General features: G+C 40.7%; 1 protein-coding gene across 2 annotated transcripts in view; it reads left to right on the top strand.

Moving 5' to 3' along the window:
• The first annotated feature begins 659 nt into the window (after nt 1-659).
• ZNF770 (zinc finger protein 770) overlaps nt 660-20,056 on the top strand; it is a 47,430-nt gene continuing 28,033 nt past the window's right edge. Inside the window, exons 1-4 of one of the 2 annotated variants that reach the window (XM_029951859.1) lie at nt 660-709; nt 5,883-6,007; nt 6,580-6,727; nt 18,561-18,639. The gene's annotated coding sequence lies outside the window, so the exon portion shown is untranslated. Of the gene's footprint in view, nt 710-5,882; nt 6,008-6,579; nt 6,728-12,795; nt 12,813-18,560; nt 18,640-20,056 lie in introns of those variants that run through there. The other variant, XM_029951862.1, reaches the window with a different exon arrangement.

Here is a 20,056-nt window from a genome sequence, read left to right as displayed (position 1 = left end):
TTATATGGAAACTAATTTGACAATAAACTATTATTTAAAAAAAGAAATACTAGGGTATTACTGCCTTCAAAAAATCCACTAAAACAAAAAATTAGAAGATCCCCAAAAACCTACATGAAATTTAATATTGATTGTTGTTCTTGTAATTGTTATTTTTGTTTGAATGTCTGAGGCTTCCATTATGTTTATCCTTCATAGAAATAAAAATGGAGCAGGAGGAAAATTCACCTCTCTTACTGTAGTGTCAACCTTTGGACTACTTAATAAACCAATTAAATGCAAGATTCAGAAAGTACCCATCTTTACACTGAGATAACCACTGAGCAATCAATGATAATTTAAAAAATCAATTGGTCTTCTGTAGTAATTAAATTTGTCCACTTAGATATAATTGATATTGTTCGCAACTAATTATCCAAGTAAAGGCTCTGAGGGACTCTTAGAGACTAAAGGATTGAGCCAGAGTCTTCCTAATTTGAAATTGGACTGAATGCCATGTTTTTGCAAAAACTGATTAAGTCTTCCCTAGAAACATAGTATTGAACAAACTCAAATACAGTCAGGAAATCAGTATTAAATTAGAGGCAGTTTAGCATACTATCTGGTACTTTATGTGTGACGGAGGACTAATCACTTAACTCCTGTGTTTCAGCTCCTTCATCCAAAATGGAGATAATACCAATGCCTACCTCATGAAGTTGTTTTAAGCGTAAGTTATTAGTAATAAGTATTTAGAACAGTAAGATGTGTGTTGATGTTATTATTGTTAGTTGTCCCTTGGTACTCTTTAGAAAGAATGGTAGGATAGTCACCAATCACAAGTTTATTCCCTGATTTTTTCTCACGTGTGTCTAATTCTTGTGGGCAGTTTACATTCAAGGATTACTTCCACCCTTCCCATCTTTGAGATTCAATTGTTCTTCTTGGGATAAAAGATGGCTAAAATAGGGGAAAAGGAAATTCACATTTGGTGTGTGGCATATCTGATTACAAGTTATTAAGCCAATCCTTCCTTCTCTCTCGTAAGCAATTCATTTCCCAGCACCAGAGGGGAGGAATAATAATAAAATAAAATACAGGATGATCTCATCACTGATGCTTAGCATTTGTATATTCACTTAAAAAGGTGGCAGAGCAATTTACTATGGCCCTCAGGCGGCCTAAATGACATGTTAGCAAGTTATATAGATATGCTATTACCTATTTATTCTGAGATTCAATGCAAAATGGCAAGGAGATCTCTACTTATGTACACTAAATTACTGACTCCTGGGGCTAGAAAGTACTGGGAGAAGCTATTAGCTATTGAACCCATCTCCTGGATAAGAATCTATGGCCCGTATAGATGCGAACCTTTCCAAATTCTAGAGAAAGCTATTAAACTGTCTTCTACATTAAGATCCTCACTCTTCCAAGAAATTCTTTTCAAGGTGTTCAGGTGTCAGCATAAGAACATGTGCATTTGTTCTATCATTTGATGGAATGAAAACAGCTGGTGAGACTTCTGGCCCATGCATCATTTCCTTGAATTCTCTCCGTCAACCCAAACCTGTATTTCCCCGCACCAATAGTGATGTGGAGAACAAAGGCAAAATAAATGTAGATAAAATTAAATTTTCTTATAACTTGCAGCTACTGAAAAATATTTGAGACAAGCACATTCCTCCAGAAACACCCAACTGTCTTAATGTTCCTGCCTAGCTAGAGGGAAAAAGAACCTTAGCTTGACAATAGCTAGGCCTCCAGGGTCCAGTAAGTCTTCTTTAACATATGAAAGTCCTTCTGGAAACTTCCCTCACCTTTCCCGACCCCAGCTCCCAAGTATAAAACCAATTGCTCTTCACAATCCCAGTGCAGCTCTTTATGCCCAGGGTCCTGTCCCTGTGCTATAATCAACACCATTTTTGAATCAAAAATGTCTCGAGAATTCTTTCTGGGCCAGTGGCTCTGAACACTAACACTTCAAATCACATCAATAGAACAGCTTCATCTGAAGGACATCCACTTATCCTATAAGGATTATTGTCATATATCCTATAAGGTTACTGTCTCCTAATATGAGATTAAGTTAATACACTCTGATTCTGAAAATGAAGGAATCATCACTTGAGCTTTGCAATCCAGCTATGCCTTCTCCAACCTTCTAAGATATCCACCAGTCAAACAAGCATTATGGGAAAAAAAAGTGTATCTGAGGTCAGACACATCTCTGTCATTACTTCCAATAGTGAGTTAAGCAATCTGGCCAAGAGTCAGAACTCAAGCCAGAGAGCACAGTTCATGGTGACCTCCGACCATAAGGCCAGCTGAGGGCACAGCACATGCTAGCACCCCCTCCCCAGGTGGGGTATGTGTGATACTCTTCAGGCTCTCCTGGCTGCCCGAGAACAGAGCAGAGGGGGAAGAATGGTTAACTGGTACAGATAATTGCCCTGCAGGACATGCAGCTTCATCAGTTTACAAATATCTTAGTAAGTTATAGGAAAAGGCAATCTTATCAATAGCCTAATCTCCAGAAATCTATAGACTCAGTTTCCTGTAGCCCCTAGGATCACCCTCCCCTCCATAGTTGTAAGGTTTGATAGATGGAGACAGAGGCGAGAGGAAAGACAGAGACCAAGTTATGGAGCCAAGAAGGCCTTTATTGGAGTCTGCAATTCCCGGGCGAGGTTCCGTGACTCTGGAGTGGGGAGTCAGGGAAGTCGCACCTGGTATAGGAGAGCAAGGTGTTTTATGGGTGCAAAAGTTCTGGGTTTGAGCTCAGGTGGGCCGATAGCCAAGTAGGGGCATCTTTGGACAGTGGCAGGATTCAATTGGCTGTTCACATCGGTGGGGTGGGGGATGCTGGAATTCCATGGTGAGACATTCCAGTTTGAGACAGTCCAGATTGGAGAGTGGGGGTCGTCAGTCCCTGATGGTGCCTGGAACTATTATCTGACCTGCAATAAAATGGCCGCTGGTGCTTTTCAAATGGCTCGGATCATTCCAGGTTTGCAGGTGGGGGTTGTCAATGCACGCAGCTCTCCACAGCAAAGTGGCCACTCAGTTGCCTTCCCATGGCAACTCTTACAATAGCGATGAGGGGAACAAAGGCAAGAAGGAAATGGCAGGTAAAATTAAATTTCCTTATAACCTATAGCCCATTGACAAACACTTGAGGCAAATACAGAGTATAACATTTATCCAGGAACCCGCTACAGTCCTAATATTAATGCCTTACTAGAGGAAAAACAACTTTAGCTTGACAATAGCAGGGCCTCAGGCATCTTAGGAATCCTCTTTAGCATATCAAAGTCCTTCTGAAGACCTCCTTTTTGTCTTCACCTCCCCTAATTCCATAGCATATAGTTAGTCACCTGTCAGCAGCCCACTGCAGCTCTCTCTGCCTTCGGTCCATCCCCATGCTTTAATAAAATCACCTTTTTTGCACCAAAGCTGTCTTCAAGAATTCTTTCTTGGCCATCAGCTCCTAACCCCCATCACCCCAAAAGGCCATCAGTGGCACCTTGGAGTTCCTAAGTAAATGCAAAATTGAATACAAGTAGATGTATGAGGAAAATATAAACAAAAATGAACTTTCAACTTTTGAAGATTTTTTAGATTTTATTTTTTTACTGGAAAAAAATATTTTCCGTGTATATTAACATTATGAATTTTAATGACATTGGGAACAAATGGAGGTAGATGCATGTGCTCAATCTCCCATTTTGAAACCATCGTAGTACTATAATTAATACTATGATTAATTAATAATGATACCATAATTAAATAATAATCATTATTAACATAGCCAGACGACAAGGAGCTAGTATCAGACCAGAAAGTTGCAAGAACTATTAGAGGGAAAAGCAGGATAAAACCTAAAAGAAAAAACAGAATAGGGAAATCTATAGCCCAAATAGTCAAAAGGTAAGAAAAGTCCTCCTCAAGGAAGCCCTGAAACAGGACCAATTTGGAAATCAAAATTAATCCTTAGAAAAAAAAAATTTAAGCCTTGAGTCACTAATCAAGGCCATTAATTTAAAAAGTGCATTTGGGGGCATCTGGGTGGCTCAGTCAGTTAAGCGTCCGACTTCGGCTCAGGTCATGATCTCACGGTTCCTGGGTTCGAGCCCTGCATCAGGCTCTGTGCTGACAGCTCAGAGCCTGGAGCCTGTTTCAGATTCTGTGTCTCCCTCTCTCTCTGCCCGCCCCCCCCCTCCCCCATGCATGCTCTGTCTCTCAAAAATAAATGAACGTTAAAAAATTTTAAAAATAAGTAAATAAAAATAAAAACTGCATTTGGGGGGCCTCCGACTTTGGCTTAACCAGCAACCACCCTCCACATTCCTAAGGGTGAGGCCTATAGATAGAAACTATAGATAGGACCCTGTTGCCTAATGTTAAAGTTAACCTGTTAGTCGCCAAACAAGATCCTGGGCTCGCTCTGTAATTGGTTAATTTCAAAACTACTCTAAGTATTGTGATTGGGTCCCACAAAAAGTAATGAACGCGCTAAACAAACTGTATGGTTAAAGTTGTTGCCAATGCTGTTATGCGATAATGATTGGATCACTGTACCTGTGTCACAACTTCCTGTAACTCCCCCTCCCAAACCCCATAAAACCCCTGCTCAGCCCTTGTTCGGGGCTCTCAGCACGGACCCACTGCGCTGGTGAAGTCTGTGAGACCGAGCTTAAGCCCGGCGAGCTTAAGCCTGTAGTAAATGCCCTTTGCTTTTGCATGCGTGACTCGGTCTCCCTGGTGGTCTCTGGTTTTTGGGGACAATATTACCATCTGGGCATAACAGTAATGAGCTAAAGGTAACTTTTGGATAACACAGCGACGCTTCTGAGCTGAACCTCAGCTCCAGTCTGGCTCAGACTGACTCACGTAAGGAGCTATCAAGGGTGACACACCTAACAAGGGGCTATCAAGCAGGACACCTAATTGGAATCCTTCCCTGCTTTTGTCCTTTCCCTTCTTCCCTTCTGCTGATAGCTTTTCCTCTCTGATTTGAGTAATTTCCCATTGCTTCTTAGCTAACACGAGGATTTCCGAAGGGAAAGAGACACTAACACAAAACTGAGCACGCTTAGTAAACCCCTGTAATTGCTGCAGGGTTTTTTCCCTCAATACCGGGGGTTCATTGTCTCACCGCGTCAGAGAATGAAGAGGTGGATGCAGACTAAAACGAGCAGAGAGCAACAGTTTATTAGAGTGTAAGATTAGAAAGTAAGAATAATATGAAAGCTCTCTTTACGGAGAGGGAGCATTCGAAAGTGAATGCCCGCAACTATGTATAGACTAAGGACTTTGTTTTATAGGGTTTGGGTCAGCCCCTTTCCTTCCCCTTGTTCTTTCTCAGGTTCTACTTTTATTGATTAGTTAACTCTAAATGCCTAGTTATTTCTTTTTGATTGGCTCATTTCCATTGTATGAGGGGTGGTCTATGGCCATAACTTTCCTTGTGAGTCATCCATCTCCCCCCACAACCCCAGCCCCAGGTCTACCTATTTGTAGTCAGCTCTTTTGTTTGCCAAATTCCTGAGGGAAACCTCAGGGGGAATACAGGAAGTCCCTCTTGTTCTCAAGAACTATACTGTCTGAGGGAGTTTGCTTGAGGTCAGACATTCCCAGAAGAAATGTTTTAAAATATGGGTTTTTCCCCACCCAGGGACCTTCAAACCCTAGACTTTCCCTTTCTGCCTATTCTCTCCTATCTTTTCCCTGTCGTAATCCTAAATCCTAGCCAGTGAAGAATTCGTGACGCATTTCTCTTTGTAGGAAATTGTGTATTTCCTCTGCTGTAAAGGCCGAGCAATAGCCAATCTGGCAGCAGGGAGCACCACTCCTAGCCCAGTTGTGGCCTCTGAACATGATCTCTCCCTGGTAATTTACAGGTCTGGGGCAGGAACTGTACTAGCTGAGACTGAACAGTCTGTCATCAGGAAAATAAGGAAGCTATCAAAAACAGTCATATTGAAGAGTTCACAGGCCAACTTGAGGAAGTTTCTCCTGGCAAAAGGTAGAAATTAAAAAAAAAAATTGCTGTAATACATTGCAAACACATCAATGATGTTAACATCCATGAGTTGATGTCGGTGGTTACCTGTGGAGGATGCTAAGGAACTAGTTCATAATTCTTAGATCTGGTAAATAAAGAGAAAGAATCAAGCTTTTAACTTTTCTGTATTGAATACTTCAGTGCATCCCCCTGATCCCCCACTTCAAATTGAGACCCTTGTTAGCTGCCTGGAGCTTCTACTGCTAGGGTTCCCAGCTGAGCATTCCCAAGGAATTGCCTTTGGGTAAAAGTTGTTGTCTGACCCAAGATTATATTTTCAATCCAGAGGCAGCCCACAAACGGTGGGATGGAAATACAAAGGCACAGCCTCAATTCTGAAGAGTTTTCCCGATAGGGAAAAATCTGTTATAAATGGCCAACAGGACTGATAGGGAAATTCTAGTCCCTGGCTGAAGGCTCCCCTTTCCGTTCTTCTTCCTACCCCACTTGCCTGATGCACCAAATTACTACTAATGCGGAATGCGGAAGTAACAGACTATAAATTGTTCCCTCTGCTTACGCTCGGGATTCAGACCTCTGGAGAGTGACCTCCTCTGAGCTCGCCGGTGTGAAATAAACCTCCTGCCTCCCAAGATCTCCAAGTGCAGCTTGGTTCTTCCGCTAGGTGATCCTGACCAGGTTCCGTAACATTACCAGCTTCAGAGCTTCCTGTGGGATTGGGTGAGTACTCCCTTCGCAACTCCTTCACTGTCCAACCTCTCCCTCAGCCAGCCTCTGCTTTCCTCACTCAGAGGGATTGTTCCCTAGCACTCTCCCTCGTAAGTGTCTTGATGTGGGAAACAAAGGTAGAAGGAAATGGCAGATAAAATTAAACTTCCTTATAACATGCACTCCATTGACAAATACTTGAGGCTGGCAGAGTAAAACCTTTCTCCAGGAACTCTCTCCTGTCGTAATGCTAATGATTTGCTAGAGGGGAAACAACCTGAGCTTGACCATAGCTAGGCCTCCAGTATCCTGGGAGTCCTCTTTGCATATGAAAATCTCACTGGAAACTTCCCCTGGACTTGACCTCACCCAACTCCATAGTCTATACCAATTCTCTCCTTATGGTCCTGGGGTAGCTTATTCTGCCCAGGGGTCCTGTCCCTGTGCCCAATAGCTCTGGACCCTGTGAACCCCACTATCACCCCCAAAAACTTCATCATATGGTGCCCACCTCTGACAGGCAATCTTCACCACAAAGTCTGTTTCCAGGGGACTGAACTATTGTACTAACTTAGCCTTATGAAATGTACTTCATAGAAACAAAATAATTGATTATTTCTTAATAACAAATAGAAAAAGGATAATGTAGTAGTACACCATTTTGCAGACTTCTAATTAAATAATGGGTCTGGGGGGGAGGTACCTGGGTGGCGAAGTCGGTTAGGTGTTCAACTCTAGATCTTGGCTCAGGTCATGATCTCACAGATTGTGAGTTTGAGCCCCATACCAGGCTCTTTACTGATAACACAGAGCCTGCTTAGGATTCTATCTGTCCTTCTCTCTTCTCCTCCCCTGCTTGTGCGTACATGCATGTGCTGGCTCTCTCTCTCAAAATAAATAAACTTTTAAAAAATTTAAATAATGGATCTAGGCAATGATTATCAATGGTTTCTGATATCACAAAAAGAGCAACAACTGTGTGGTATATACCTCATAATACACGCTGTTGCGGGGTGATTAAGAAAAGACCACCAACGCCGAATAGAAGCGAGGCATAATTTTCTTCACGGCTGCATGCTTTTATTACAGCGGGGCCAAACCTGATCTCCCTGGTGTTAAGGAGCAGAGAATGGCCCCGAACAAAGGGGGCAGTGAGATTATATGGACAGAACATGTCATCATTTAGTTAACCCATTACAATTCACAGCATTCCTTGGTAGCCAATTACATTGTAATACACAGACGTTAGTTTTGGCGGGAACCTATCATATTAAGGTTCTTTGTCCCTTTAGAATGACCAATCATAGTTAGACACCTAAGATACGGCGAGAGACAGTGATCAGGTGACTTTCACCTGTGGATTTTGCTTCAGCCAGGTCTTAGTAGAGGGGTGGGGTTATTTAACAGAATTTTGAAAAACAAGTTAAACTTTAGGTTACAATGTTCCTTATCGAGTTACATTCTTAGGGTCTTTCCAGATTGCCCAATATTTAATTATTCACCAGAACTGGAGTTTAAACCGAACTTATATACAGTAAACTCTCTGATATCTTATAAGTTGACCTAGTACATTTCATAAGTTGACCTATAACACACACCACCATCTATGAAGAACTCTTGCCAAAAAATTTAACCTGAATTGATTATATCTCCATATCCAACTACTTTATAAGAAGTACCGAGACATAAAGTCATGTTAAATAATACTATGGGGATACAATTTTTTAAGTCTGGAATGTAGAAGACTCAACTGGATAACTAAGTTTCCTCAATAAATAGGGGAGGGAGAAACCTATCAGTAAATTACAACAGAGGGATTTTGGTTTCTAGTCTCTGATTCAAAAAAAATACACACACACACACACACACAAAAATACACAAGTATAAAAATATACACAATGTATTTAAAAAATTACAAGACAATCAGAAATCTGAACCCTTATTAGATATTTAATAATAGTAAAAAGATGCTATTATTGTTTTAGGTATGATTATAGTATTGCAGATATATTTTCTGGATCTTTATCTTTTTAAAGATACATACTGAAATATTTACCAATGAAGTGGTTTGATGTCTGAGGTTTGCTCTAAAATAATTGGAGAAGCAGTGGTGGGGCAGAAGGGGCAAAGGCGTCGATAAAGTACTACTGGCCATGGAATGATCATTGTGGAAGCTGGCTGCTGATAAATGGAAGTTCATAAAAACACTCCTTTTTTTGTATACATATGAAACTTTCAATAACAACTAAAATAATATAGGGGCACCTGGTTGGCTCAGTCAGTTGAGTGTCTGACTTGATTTTGGTTCAGGTCATGATCCTAGGGTCGTAGGATCAAGCCCCGTATTGAGCTCTGTGCTGTTCATTTAACTTGCTTAAGATTCTCTCTCCCCTTTTGCCCCCTCCCCTATTAGCACTCTCTCTCTCTTTTGCCCTCTCTTTCAAATAAAATAACAATAGAATAAAAAACAATTCCACTGAGTGCAAAGCAGAATGAATGAAAGGCAGTGCCATTTATTTGCCTTCAAATAATACATACTAATCAATGGTACTGAACTATAATACAATAAAGTGACCAAAATGATCAAAATCCTAACTGATTTAAGGTTAAGACACAGAAGGAAAATAAATAAGTAAATAAATAAAATAAAAAAATAAAGGGTGACCTATAAAAAAAGACACAGAAGAGCTCCCCCCCAAAATACATGAAATAATTGAATAGATTAATTAAATCTTAATTTCCTATGTGAAAATATGAGTAAAAAAGAGTGATTATTTTGAAGGGAAATTAATTCTAAAGACATGAAATGATAACATTCAACTCATATAAGCAGTGATACTATAGAATGAATATTTTAAAGAACATTTTTTTCCAGTATAGTGCCGGAGTCCAGCTCCTGCAGGTCCAGGGGTCCCCCGAAGGATGACAGTGCAGGCCAAAGAGAGAGGCGGCGAGCCTTGCGTTTTCGTTCTGATCCCCAGACAAGCACGGCTGCCCATCTGGCAGGCGTCTCCGTCTTGTCTGGTTCTCAAGGTTTATTTATGGCCAAAGGTACAAGGACAAGAAAGGGCAGTAAATGATTTCCAATGGATAAGTTTTACAATTTTAGCCACAGGCACTCAAGGTGTCATAGGTATTTTCGCAAAACCTGAAGGAAACGACCTTTAACCAAGAGGCGAACAGCATTCTTTAGTAAAGGTCAGTTTTTTATGAGTAAGGGTCATTAGGCTGTTATCACTCTAAGAGGAAGTTCCCAGAAAGACAAGTTCTCAGGAGATCTGCTTGCTCTCATAGTCCCAAAGATGATAGATACATTTTATGCAGTAGTGACTATCACAAAGGCATTCAGGCCCAGAAGGTATTCAGTTATCCCTATTGCTTATGGGAAAGTTATGTGTTGCATTAGGGTGCATCTAGTTTACTTGCTTATCTTTTCCCTGACCAGGTGCGGTCACATCTCAGGGACAGGGCGGGGGGACAGCCAGCTCCTGACTCTAATTAGTAAAACACTCAGGTTTGGTGCTCAAGCAGAAATGAAAGTTTGGGGAGCTATTTGGGGGCAAGAGACCGTGCAAACTTGCCGTACCCTTACCAGGAATTTTCACTCTACCAGTGAGTTCAAATAGCTCCCAACACTATAGAATAATTAGAACAAAACTAAGGGAAAAGGAGATGCTTTTTATTAAAAGTTGCCTAATAACAAAAAGGACACTGAGTTAAATTTGTATTTCAGAGGGGCACTTGGGTGGCTCAGTCGGTTGAGCTCCCAACTTTGGCTCAGGTCATGATCTCACAGTTCATGGGTTCAGGCTCTGCGTCGGGCTCTGTGCTGACAGCTTGCTCAGAACCTGGAGCCTGCTATGGATTCTGTGTTTCCCTCTCTCTGCCCCTCCCCTACTCATGCTCTGTTTCTCTCTGTCTCAATAATAAATAAACATTAAAAACATTTTTTTAATAAATTTGTATTTCAGATACAAATAATAAATGATTTCTTAATGTATGTCCCATATATTTTTATTTGCTATACCTGGAAATCCTAATTCTTTATTTTTTCCAGTTTTATTAAGATATAATTGACATATAACTTTGAATAAGTTTAAGGTGCACAATGTGATGATTTGGTAGATGTATATATTGTAAAAGACTTTCACTTGTTTTTTTTAATTGATTTTTTTTTCTTCCACCATTTGACTACCTGTCCTAAAATGTTATCCATATGGTACTTCGTTAAGGCAACTATTATTTAAAACCTCTCATGTTAAGAAGCCAAGGGAGATTTCTAGCACTGTCACCTTGGAGATGGCAGTTCTGGGACAGGTATTTAATTTTGAGATCTCCAAATACCAGCAGAAAAATTATCCCCTAGAGAATGTGGAATCTGGAAAGTGTTTTAGACAGATCCACCACATTCTTACCCCAGCAAATGCTGCTGCGTCGTCCTCTCTCCCCCTCCCCTTTCCCTTGCAATAACACACAAACTGTATTAATCAGCCAGATAATGGTGGTGGTGAGTGGAGATTGATGAGGACTCCACTGTACTGACTGCACTGACTGGACCAGACGTATGGCTTGAAGTGGGGAAAATAGGAAACAGAATGTGGCCTCTTAGTCCCAACCTCAGCCCTGTAGAAATGACCCCTTTTCTTCTATGTCTCCACAACTGGACACTCATATTGTGTACTTTCCTACACTTTTCTTTGCTCCTCACAAAAGCTCTGAGAGATAGATAGGCATTAAGCAATTGGCCAAATGTCACACACCTTGTGCTCTTGATTCTTGTCTTGGGATTGTTGGCATCATAATCTGCATAAACTAAGTTGGGCTTTGGTAAAGTTAGGGATTCTGTCCACTGGATTTCCTGTGAACCGAACCCAGGTCCAGTCCCAACCTTTGCTCTAAGTGAGAGGCTCACTGTGCACACAGCCTCACAGCCTCAGCTCTTTCAGTCTCATACATATATTTTTTTAATGTTATTTATTTTGAGAGAGAGAGAGAGAGAGCTTGTGAGCACTGGAGGGGCAGGGGAGGGGGAGTAGGGAGAGAGAGAGAGAGAGAGAGAGAGAGAGAGAGAGAGAATCCCAAGGAGACTCCACACTGTCAGTACAGAGCCCCACACTGGGTTCCATCTCACAACCATGAGATCCTGACCTGAGCCGAAATCGGGAGTCGGACATGTAACCCACTGAGCCACCCAGGCGCCCCAATCCCCATACATATTTAACAAACCTTGGATTCGCCGTGAGGAAACTAAGGGACAGGACAGAAAATGTCCTTGCCTTCCTTGAGCTCACGCTTTAGGGGGAAATAGGCAAATAGATCTGTAGTAACAATAAAACGTGATGAGTGCTACAACAGAGAACTGTCTGGACATACACTGAGTCTATAACCTCTCTGTTGGGAAAGCTCCCTAGAAAGGAATGCTTAAGCTGAGGCCTGCAAAGCTAGTAATAATACAGGTGAAGGGAAAGAGGGTCAGAGAGAGCAGGAGAGTATTCCAAACAATGGGATTCGATGTGTAAAGATTTGGAGGAGAGGAAAGGTGATGTGGGCAGGGTGTGAGAGATAGGGCAGACCCAAAACATGGGGGTGCATGAAGCAGGTCAATGATTTGTGCCTCTTCAAACAAGTATATTTAATGATTTGCTACATATTTACTTAGGGGGGAAGTTGATTTGCCCGGAGAAAAATTGGCAGGGAGGACCCTGGTGGCCCCTCAGTTACTCCTCTGTAGTCCTAAACAGGGATACCCTTTGGCCCCTAAACTTCAGTCTCTCAGACTAATAAAAGGTCTACATTTAGCAGGACCTGCCCTCCTTGGAACCAGTTTAATGATTACCTTTGTTACTGATCTGTGGGGGGCATAGATCCGGGCCGGTTTGTGCCCTCTTCCCATTCGCTACCCCAAGAATCTCCTTCTTTTCAACTATAAACCCAGTTCAGTTCTTGCTGAAAACAATTTCTTCTCTCTTGGTACATTCACATGTTCTGCTTTAGCACCGTTCCCAATTGGCCAGCTTTGTGACCACACGAGAGGCAGGAGAGCTGGAGAATCTACAGGGGCCAAGAGGGAGGAGTTTTGTGAGAAGGTGAAGTCACAGTAAGTCCTCCAGCATCACTCACTTATGGGCTGTGTGTCCAGGCCTGAGCGCCGGAACGCATCCTGCCTCACTGCTGATTTGAGAGCCACACTGGGGAATAAAGCAGCGGCCCACGAACCACCCTGACGGCAAATCAGTAACGCTTTTTAAAAATACAGATGCCTTGGTCCCATTCCTAACCTACTAAATCAGAATTTCCAGGGAGAGAATTTAGGAATCTGTATTTTCAACATTCTTGAGTGAGTCTGCTGTTAAACAATTCTGGGACCCATTGGACTTTATGGTAAAACAAAAACAAAAACAAAAAACAAATTTCAGAGCAAGTAAAACCTAAATGCAAACTCTGGCTCCAGTGTTTATTAACTATGTGATCTTAGATTAAGAATTTTTTTCCCTCTCTGAGCTTCAGTTTCTCAGGTTAAAAAAAAAAAAAGAGGAAGGAGGAGGGCTTGGGGGAGGAGGAAGAGGAGAAGAAAGACATACCATTACTTACCTCATATTACTAGAGGATAAATGAGAGCATGACTCTCATTGGCACAGCAGTCCATAAATGGAAGTGGTCACCCCCCTTACCTGGCCTGGCCTGGCCTGGCCTGGCTTTCTCTTACTGGGAATGCCACGCTTGGTCTGCTTCAAGCCGGGTCTGCAGCCCTACTTGCTGCCTTTTTATTTCCCAAGAACCCATCCTAACCCTTGCATGGGGAACAGCAAGAGAGAGTGGTCCCTGCCCACGAGAAAGGGGCTGAAGTTAAAGCCACAGAAAAAGGAGTCTATCTATATACTCCCCACCCAACTTGAGGTCCCACCTCTGGCACAGAGACTTTCCCAAAACACAGCCCATCCCTCCTGATGACTAGATCAAGGTCGATTTGACTTTTTCTTAGGCATCAGGGTTAGCATATAGATAGTTCTGAAGTGGTAGTGAAAATACTGTGCTCTGTTAATGACTGAAAATGACTCTTAATTATTTACAGGCATATCTATTTATTACTAAGAAAAAAGTTACACATGGAGACATAGATCAATTTTTTCCTTTAACATAAACACTTAGATTATTTAGCACATTTGTCAGGATTCGGTTTTAAACGTATTTCCATTTTCCTTACAACATCATTACGAATTAGGCTAGAGTACATTGTTTTTATGAAAAACATCTTTAATTATGGCAAAATTAATATGCTGTACAAGCCAAGAAACAGACTCTTATTTATAGAGAAAAAGCTGATGGTTACAGAAGGAGATGGGTAGAGTGACGGGTTAAAGGTGGTGGGGATTAAGAAATGCGCTTGTTGTGATCAGCACTGGGTGTTGTACTGAAGTGCTAATCACCTGAAACTAATACAACACTGTCTGTTAACTAACTGGAATTAAAATAAAAACTTCAAAAACATACTATACTATATGTTCATTAGACACAATTTGGAAAATAGTGAAAATAATATATAAAGAAGAAAATGAAAAGCTATCTCTAATAACCCCCTAGAGATCATAAAATTAACAGGTTGATGTATTTGTTTCAAGTAGTTTATAATCATACATTTTATAAAATTGGTATAATTCAATATATGTAGTTTCTGAATCATGCTTTTTCTCTTAACCTTATAACTTCTTAGTATATTACTAAAATTTTTTAAAACTGTAATTTTTACTGTAGTATATAAGTATTCTGTAATCTATTTTCCTGTTTTACAGGACACTTGGGTTTTCTCTCCCTATTTTTGGCTGCCATAAATATTAAAAGCTAGATTTCCTATTTTCAGTTTATCTTGGGGAGAACAGAATTGCAGAGGCTAAATGGTTTGCTTCAAGGCTAGGACTGGAATATAAATTCTGTACTCCAGCCCAGTTCTCTTTTTCACAGACCACACTTTAATTTGTTTTAAAACTATTAATCAATAGTTAGATCGCATTTTGGCACTTCAATAGATTTTATTTATGGGTCTTCATATTTAAAGTAAACATTTCTGACAACATAGGAGGGTATGCATCAAGTTATATATATAGTCCCAAAGTGGGGGGAAATGGGCATGAGGGGGTCATTCAGAGTCCCTTCTTTGTTTCTACCTTTTCTCATTACATTAACTTCCCCAAATAAATAACCCAGTAGTGATAACATTACTCTCCGGTTTTGACTCATAAGAAAAGATAAAGTTTCTCAACTGCTCAGCATCACTACCGTGACATGGGCCCTTACATGATTCCCCTCTTTTTCACCTGATTTCCCAGTTCTATCTCTCTCTGTCTCGCTTTGTCTCTCTCTGTCTCTCTCTCTCAAAGTCTAACTAGTCTTTGATTTTCTGTAGAAACCACTGCTATTTGCTGTTCTCTCACATCATTAAAGATATGCTTACAGTATAAGAGCATATGTCCATTTCTGTTCCATGTTCCTTAGAGTTACACTTCTATAGCATTCAGCACCAGGTCATGGAAAAACTCCAGTCCTGAGAACCTGGAAGCACAAGTTACAAATGTTCAGCTCAGCTCCGTTACAACTTGCAGTCTAACTTTGGGCATGTTAACTTGTCTCTGTGGTCTCTATTCCATCTTTATTAGATGATCTTGAAGATTCCTTCCAGTTTGACATGATATGCTTTTGAACAGTGTTGTTCTTTTAGATGTTCTTCAAGAATATCCCTTGAAACTTGCCTGTTTAAAAAAATAACTGGTTTGAAGTGGCTTCTTTTTAGCTATTAAACATCTTTGCTTCCATTTCTTGTATATTGGTCCCACACAAGAGACAGTGCCTGTATGAGGGTTCTGCCCCATATAGTGGTGACTATTTGTGCAATTTGTTTTCAGACTTGCAGACAGAGCTTGGATGTGTAGGGTGAAGTCTACACACTTATACAGGAGTTTCTTTGAGGTCAGAATAAATGGAAGGGTATGTGGCCCATTGAGGTAAGGGGAAGGTTGGAAACAACCATTTGCACATTTGCCTCAGACTAACAAATGTTAAGGATGGGCCAGCTTGTGGATACACTGTCTTGCACAGAGTGGCATAGGGCAGCAAAGAATGGCTCTTCAAAGACTCTGAGTTACTTGTGACCGCATTGGAGAACTCACTAACTGGAATGAGTGGGCAATAGAAAGAGCATGGGGAAACCACAGACTTTTCTTCTTTGGCTCTGGCTAGATGCAAGTTTTAGACACACAGATAATTAATAATCTCTTATCTGGTCTTCATATTGCCAAATTAGAGTTACATCCGTTTGGGCACAATGTGTGATATTTTATTAACACTAATGACAATAGATTATTGAGCCTAATCTGATGCCCATTTTGACATTATTTCCTCTCTACATGTAACAGTCATTTTCCCTCAACTCCCTCCTCCATCAAAATAAAATCTTTTATAAATGTTTATTTTTACTTGAGAGAGAGAGGAGAGCACATGAGTGGGGGAGAGGGAGAGACAGAGGGGGACAGAGGATGGAAGTAGGCTCTGTGCTAAGAGCAGCAAGACCAATGCAGGGCTTGAACCCACAAACCAAGAGATTATGACCTGACCCAAAGTTGGACACTCAACTGACTGAGCCACTTATGCACCCCCAAAATAAAATCTTATTTAATCTTAATCTTAATCAATCTCCCTGAACCCAGCCTACCCTCAAGTAACTACCACATCTGAGCCCATATTTCTAATAAATGATCTATCAAGAAATACAGTAATTCCAAACTTCATTTCACTATTCTTCACATCACAGTGTGATTAGGAGTCATGATATTGTAAATTTGGTTCTATGAATTATATTCATATGACAGCCGAAAAGGATCAAGATGGGAAAGTACATGGTTTTAGTTGTAGTTCTACCCAATTCAAAACTTTAGCTTCAGAAAAATTCTACCCAGTTTACAAATTAACTGGATGATGTCGAACAAGTTATTCACCCTCTTGGGGACTCAATTTCTTTAACTGTAAAATGAGGAGGCTGTATTAAATGATCTCTAAGTTTCCTTAAAACTTTAAGGTTTTATAATTGCCTATGATTTTCTAAGCAGCTATGCCCAGAACTATTTAGCAGAGAAAATTGCGCAATGTGAAAACCTTCAGGACTTAGTGAAAAAATGAAAAGCCCATTCATCAGGAAATGGGGTCAAGTTAGAGAGCAAAGAGTGTAGTTGCCTGAGCAACCTGAGTTTGAAAAGAAATTATCACAGAGTTAAGCACAGGCCTGCACAGGCCATGAAGAAAGAAAAGAATGAGTATTTCCCATCTTTCCTAATGCTGTCCTAGGAGAGGAATCACAGGATTCACTGCTTGACTTTTGGGAACAAGGTGAGACACGTTCCCAACCAAACACATAGAATACCCAATTATAAGCTGATTACAGCTGTGTCTACCACAGCTTCCTTCCTACTGTTTTCATCAAGTCTGAGAGCTTGACTGCCAAATCTCCATGGGTACTTCAGTGACTATCCAGGGCATGCAGATTTCCCTCCCTCGTTCAGTATTAGAAATCCCACCCACAGTCCTGCAAGTATAATTCCTTGCCGAAGCTGGGGGCTAAAGCTGGCACCAAACCCCCAAATCCTGTCAGTGGTAATATAAGGAAGTAAGACATTCAACTTTCTTGGGAACCTAAATCATGATACAGCAGACAAAAATATGAAACTACTTGGGCCAGAGTGTTCAACCCTAAGCTACAAACTACTGTAGAGAATACGGAGGCTACCCAGGTGGGGCTCTTTCTCCTGTCTTCCTGCTACAAAGAAAGTGAGGAGCTGTACAGTCTGTGTTAAAAGTCTAACTATATTAAGGGAAACAAATTTCACACCTAACTTTACGTGCTTTGTAACTGATTAAAATGCAGAAAATTGCAGGTAGGCAAGGAAAAATTAACACAAAACTTATAAAATATCAGATTTGGCTAATCTAGCTCTTGTATAAATAAGGATCAGATGTATTTCTAATAGTTGTAATATTAAAATCTGAAAATGTGAGGTATAAATATTTATTGTCAGTAAATTTCATATAAATTTCTTATATTCAGAAAGTCCTGTTAATTCAATTCTCACTGTATTTATGTTTCTGAAATCTGACTCAGTTTCTTCTATGATGGGTTTTTGCAAAGCTCTTCTTATAAGAATATGTTGTTTATGGGCGCCTGGGTGGCTCAGTCGGTTAAGCGTCCGGCTTCCGGCTTCGGCTCAGGTCATGATCTCACGGTTCATGGGTTCGAGCCCTGCGTCGGGCTCTGTGCTGACAGCTAGCTCAGAGCCTGGAGCCTGCTTCTTATTCTGTATCTCCCTCTCCCTCTGACCCTCCCCTGTTCACGCTGTCTCTGTCTCTCAAAAATAAATAAAGAACATAAAAAAAATTAAAAAAAAAAGAATATGTTGTTTAAACACAAAGAATACACTAACAACTGTCTAGATAGCAGACACCCAATATCAGTACATTTCCTTTTTAACCTAAATAAAGGTATCATTTCTCATTAGAAGTTTGGACATCCAGAACAGACCACTAAAAGACAGGACTTTTGTGAAATATAGCACTAAGTAGAGAAACCTCTACAGTGAAGGGGCTGGTAAGTAGAAGAAAGGAGACCCTTCACACCATATTTTGGTCAACTTCAACTGTATTTGAGCTTTGGGAACTTTCATGAGCTGCTTCTTTAGGAAACCAAAACAACCACAATTCTATAGCATTTTGCCATTTTTATTTAATAACTGCCTATATAGAGCTTATTATACGCCAGGCCCTGTAAGTGCTTTACAAATACTGATCTTTGATTTTTTTTTTATAGCAACTCTACAGAGCAGATGATATCATCATCACTATCTCTGTCCCCATTTTAACGGATGGAGAAACTGAGGCATGGAATGGTAAGTCATTTGCTCATGCCCCAGAGCTAATAAGAGGCAGAGCCCATCCTCCCAGCTAACACACTCTCCTCTTCCTGGAGGAGGTCATTACGTGGGGGAGGGTGGAGGCAAAGAATTAGAAAATGTCCTGGTGCCATGGCCCTTTAGCATGTCACTTCTTAAGTGTAGAAACATTGCTTTTAAATTCTAGCGCCTTCCACCTCTTTGACATGGACAGTCTTTTTCAGGTCTGTGTTTCTTAAATGTTCCCACAATAAGAAATATGATGAAGTGAAAACCAAGTAAGGATTTTAAGAGTAATTTGCAGAATTATTGTGCTTAAGAAGATGAGATTAGGTGAGCTAAAGGGGTCAATTGCAAGATATTAATAGTTTCTACCAGATCAGAACCCTCTTAGTCACCTTTATAATTCTCATTAAAAATCAACAAAATGCTTTTCATTGCTGTATTTGTAGGATAACATGAATAACTTCTCTTTGGCTTAAGAGAAAAGAAGGTATCAGTTCTTACAAAATACATTCTTTGGCCAAGAACTTTAGAGAGCAAGGCCCTTTAAGTATGATTACAAAGTAGTACAGGGGTGTTAATCTGAAAGATTATTTGCCATAATAAAAACATAAAAAGAACCTATCCACACCTGAATAGGAGACTGGTTAAATTAAACAACATCCCAGGGCACCTGGGCGGCTCAGTCAGTTAAGCAGCTGACTCTTGATCTTGGCTCAGGTCATGATCTCCTGGTCATGAGATGGAGCTCCACGTTAGGCTCGGCTTAGAGCCTGCTTGGAATTCTCTCTCTCCCTCTCTCTCTCTGCCACTCCCCTGCTCGTTTTCTCTCTTTCTCTCTCAAAATAAATTAATTTTAAAAATTAAAGAACATCCATGCTATAGAACAAGAAGCAATCATTAAAAATAATCAGGTTGATCTATACCTATTTCCATGAAAAGATATGTATAACCTATTAAGTGAAGAGGGCAGTTGCAGAATATTTTCTTTTTCTTTTTTTACATTTTAAAAAATATTTTTGAGAGACAGAGAGAGACAGGGCATGAACAGGGGAGGGGCAGAGAGAGAAAGAGACACAGAATCTGAAGCAGGCTCCAGGCTCTGAGCTAGAGGTCAGCACAAAGCCAGATGGGAGGCCCACAAACCATGAGATCATGACCTCATCTGAAGTCGGATGCTCAACCGACTGAGCCACCCAGGTGCCCCCAGAATGCTTTCATAGTATGATGCCATTGTTGTGAGAGAGAAACAACATTTGTCCTTGAATTATCTGTGACATACGGCATGTTTGCATGCAAATAGAAATGGTCTGAAAGAACACATACAAACCTCTCAAGAGTTGTTACCTCTGGGGGTAACTGGGTGGCTCAGTCAGTTAAGTGTCAAACTCAGTTTTGGCTCAGGTCATGA

Source organism: Suricata suricatta, chromosome 9 (assembly GCF_006229205.1).
Source record: "Suricata suricatta isolate VVHF042 chromosome 9, meerkat_22Aug2017_6uvM2_HiC, whole genome shotgun sequence".
NCBI classification, from domain to species: Eukaryota; Metazoa; Chordata; class Mammalia; order Carnivora; family Herpestidae; genus Suricata; species Suricata suricatta.
Note: the sequence above shows the minus strand (reverse complement) of the source record. Positions and strands in the feature narration are given on the sequence as shown.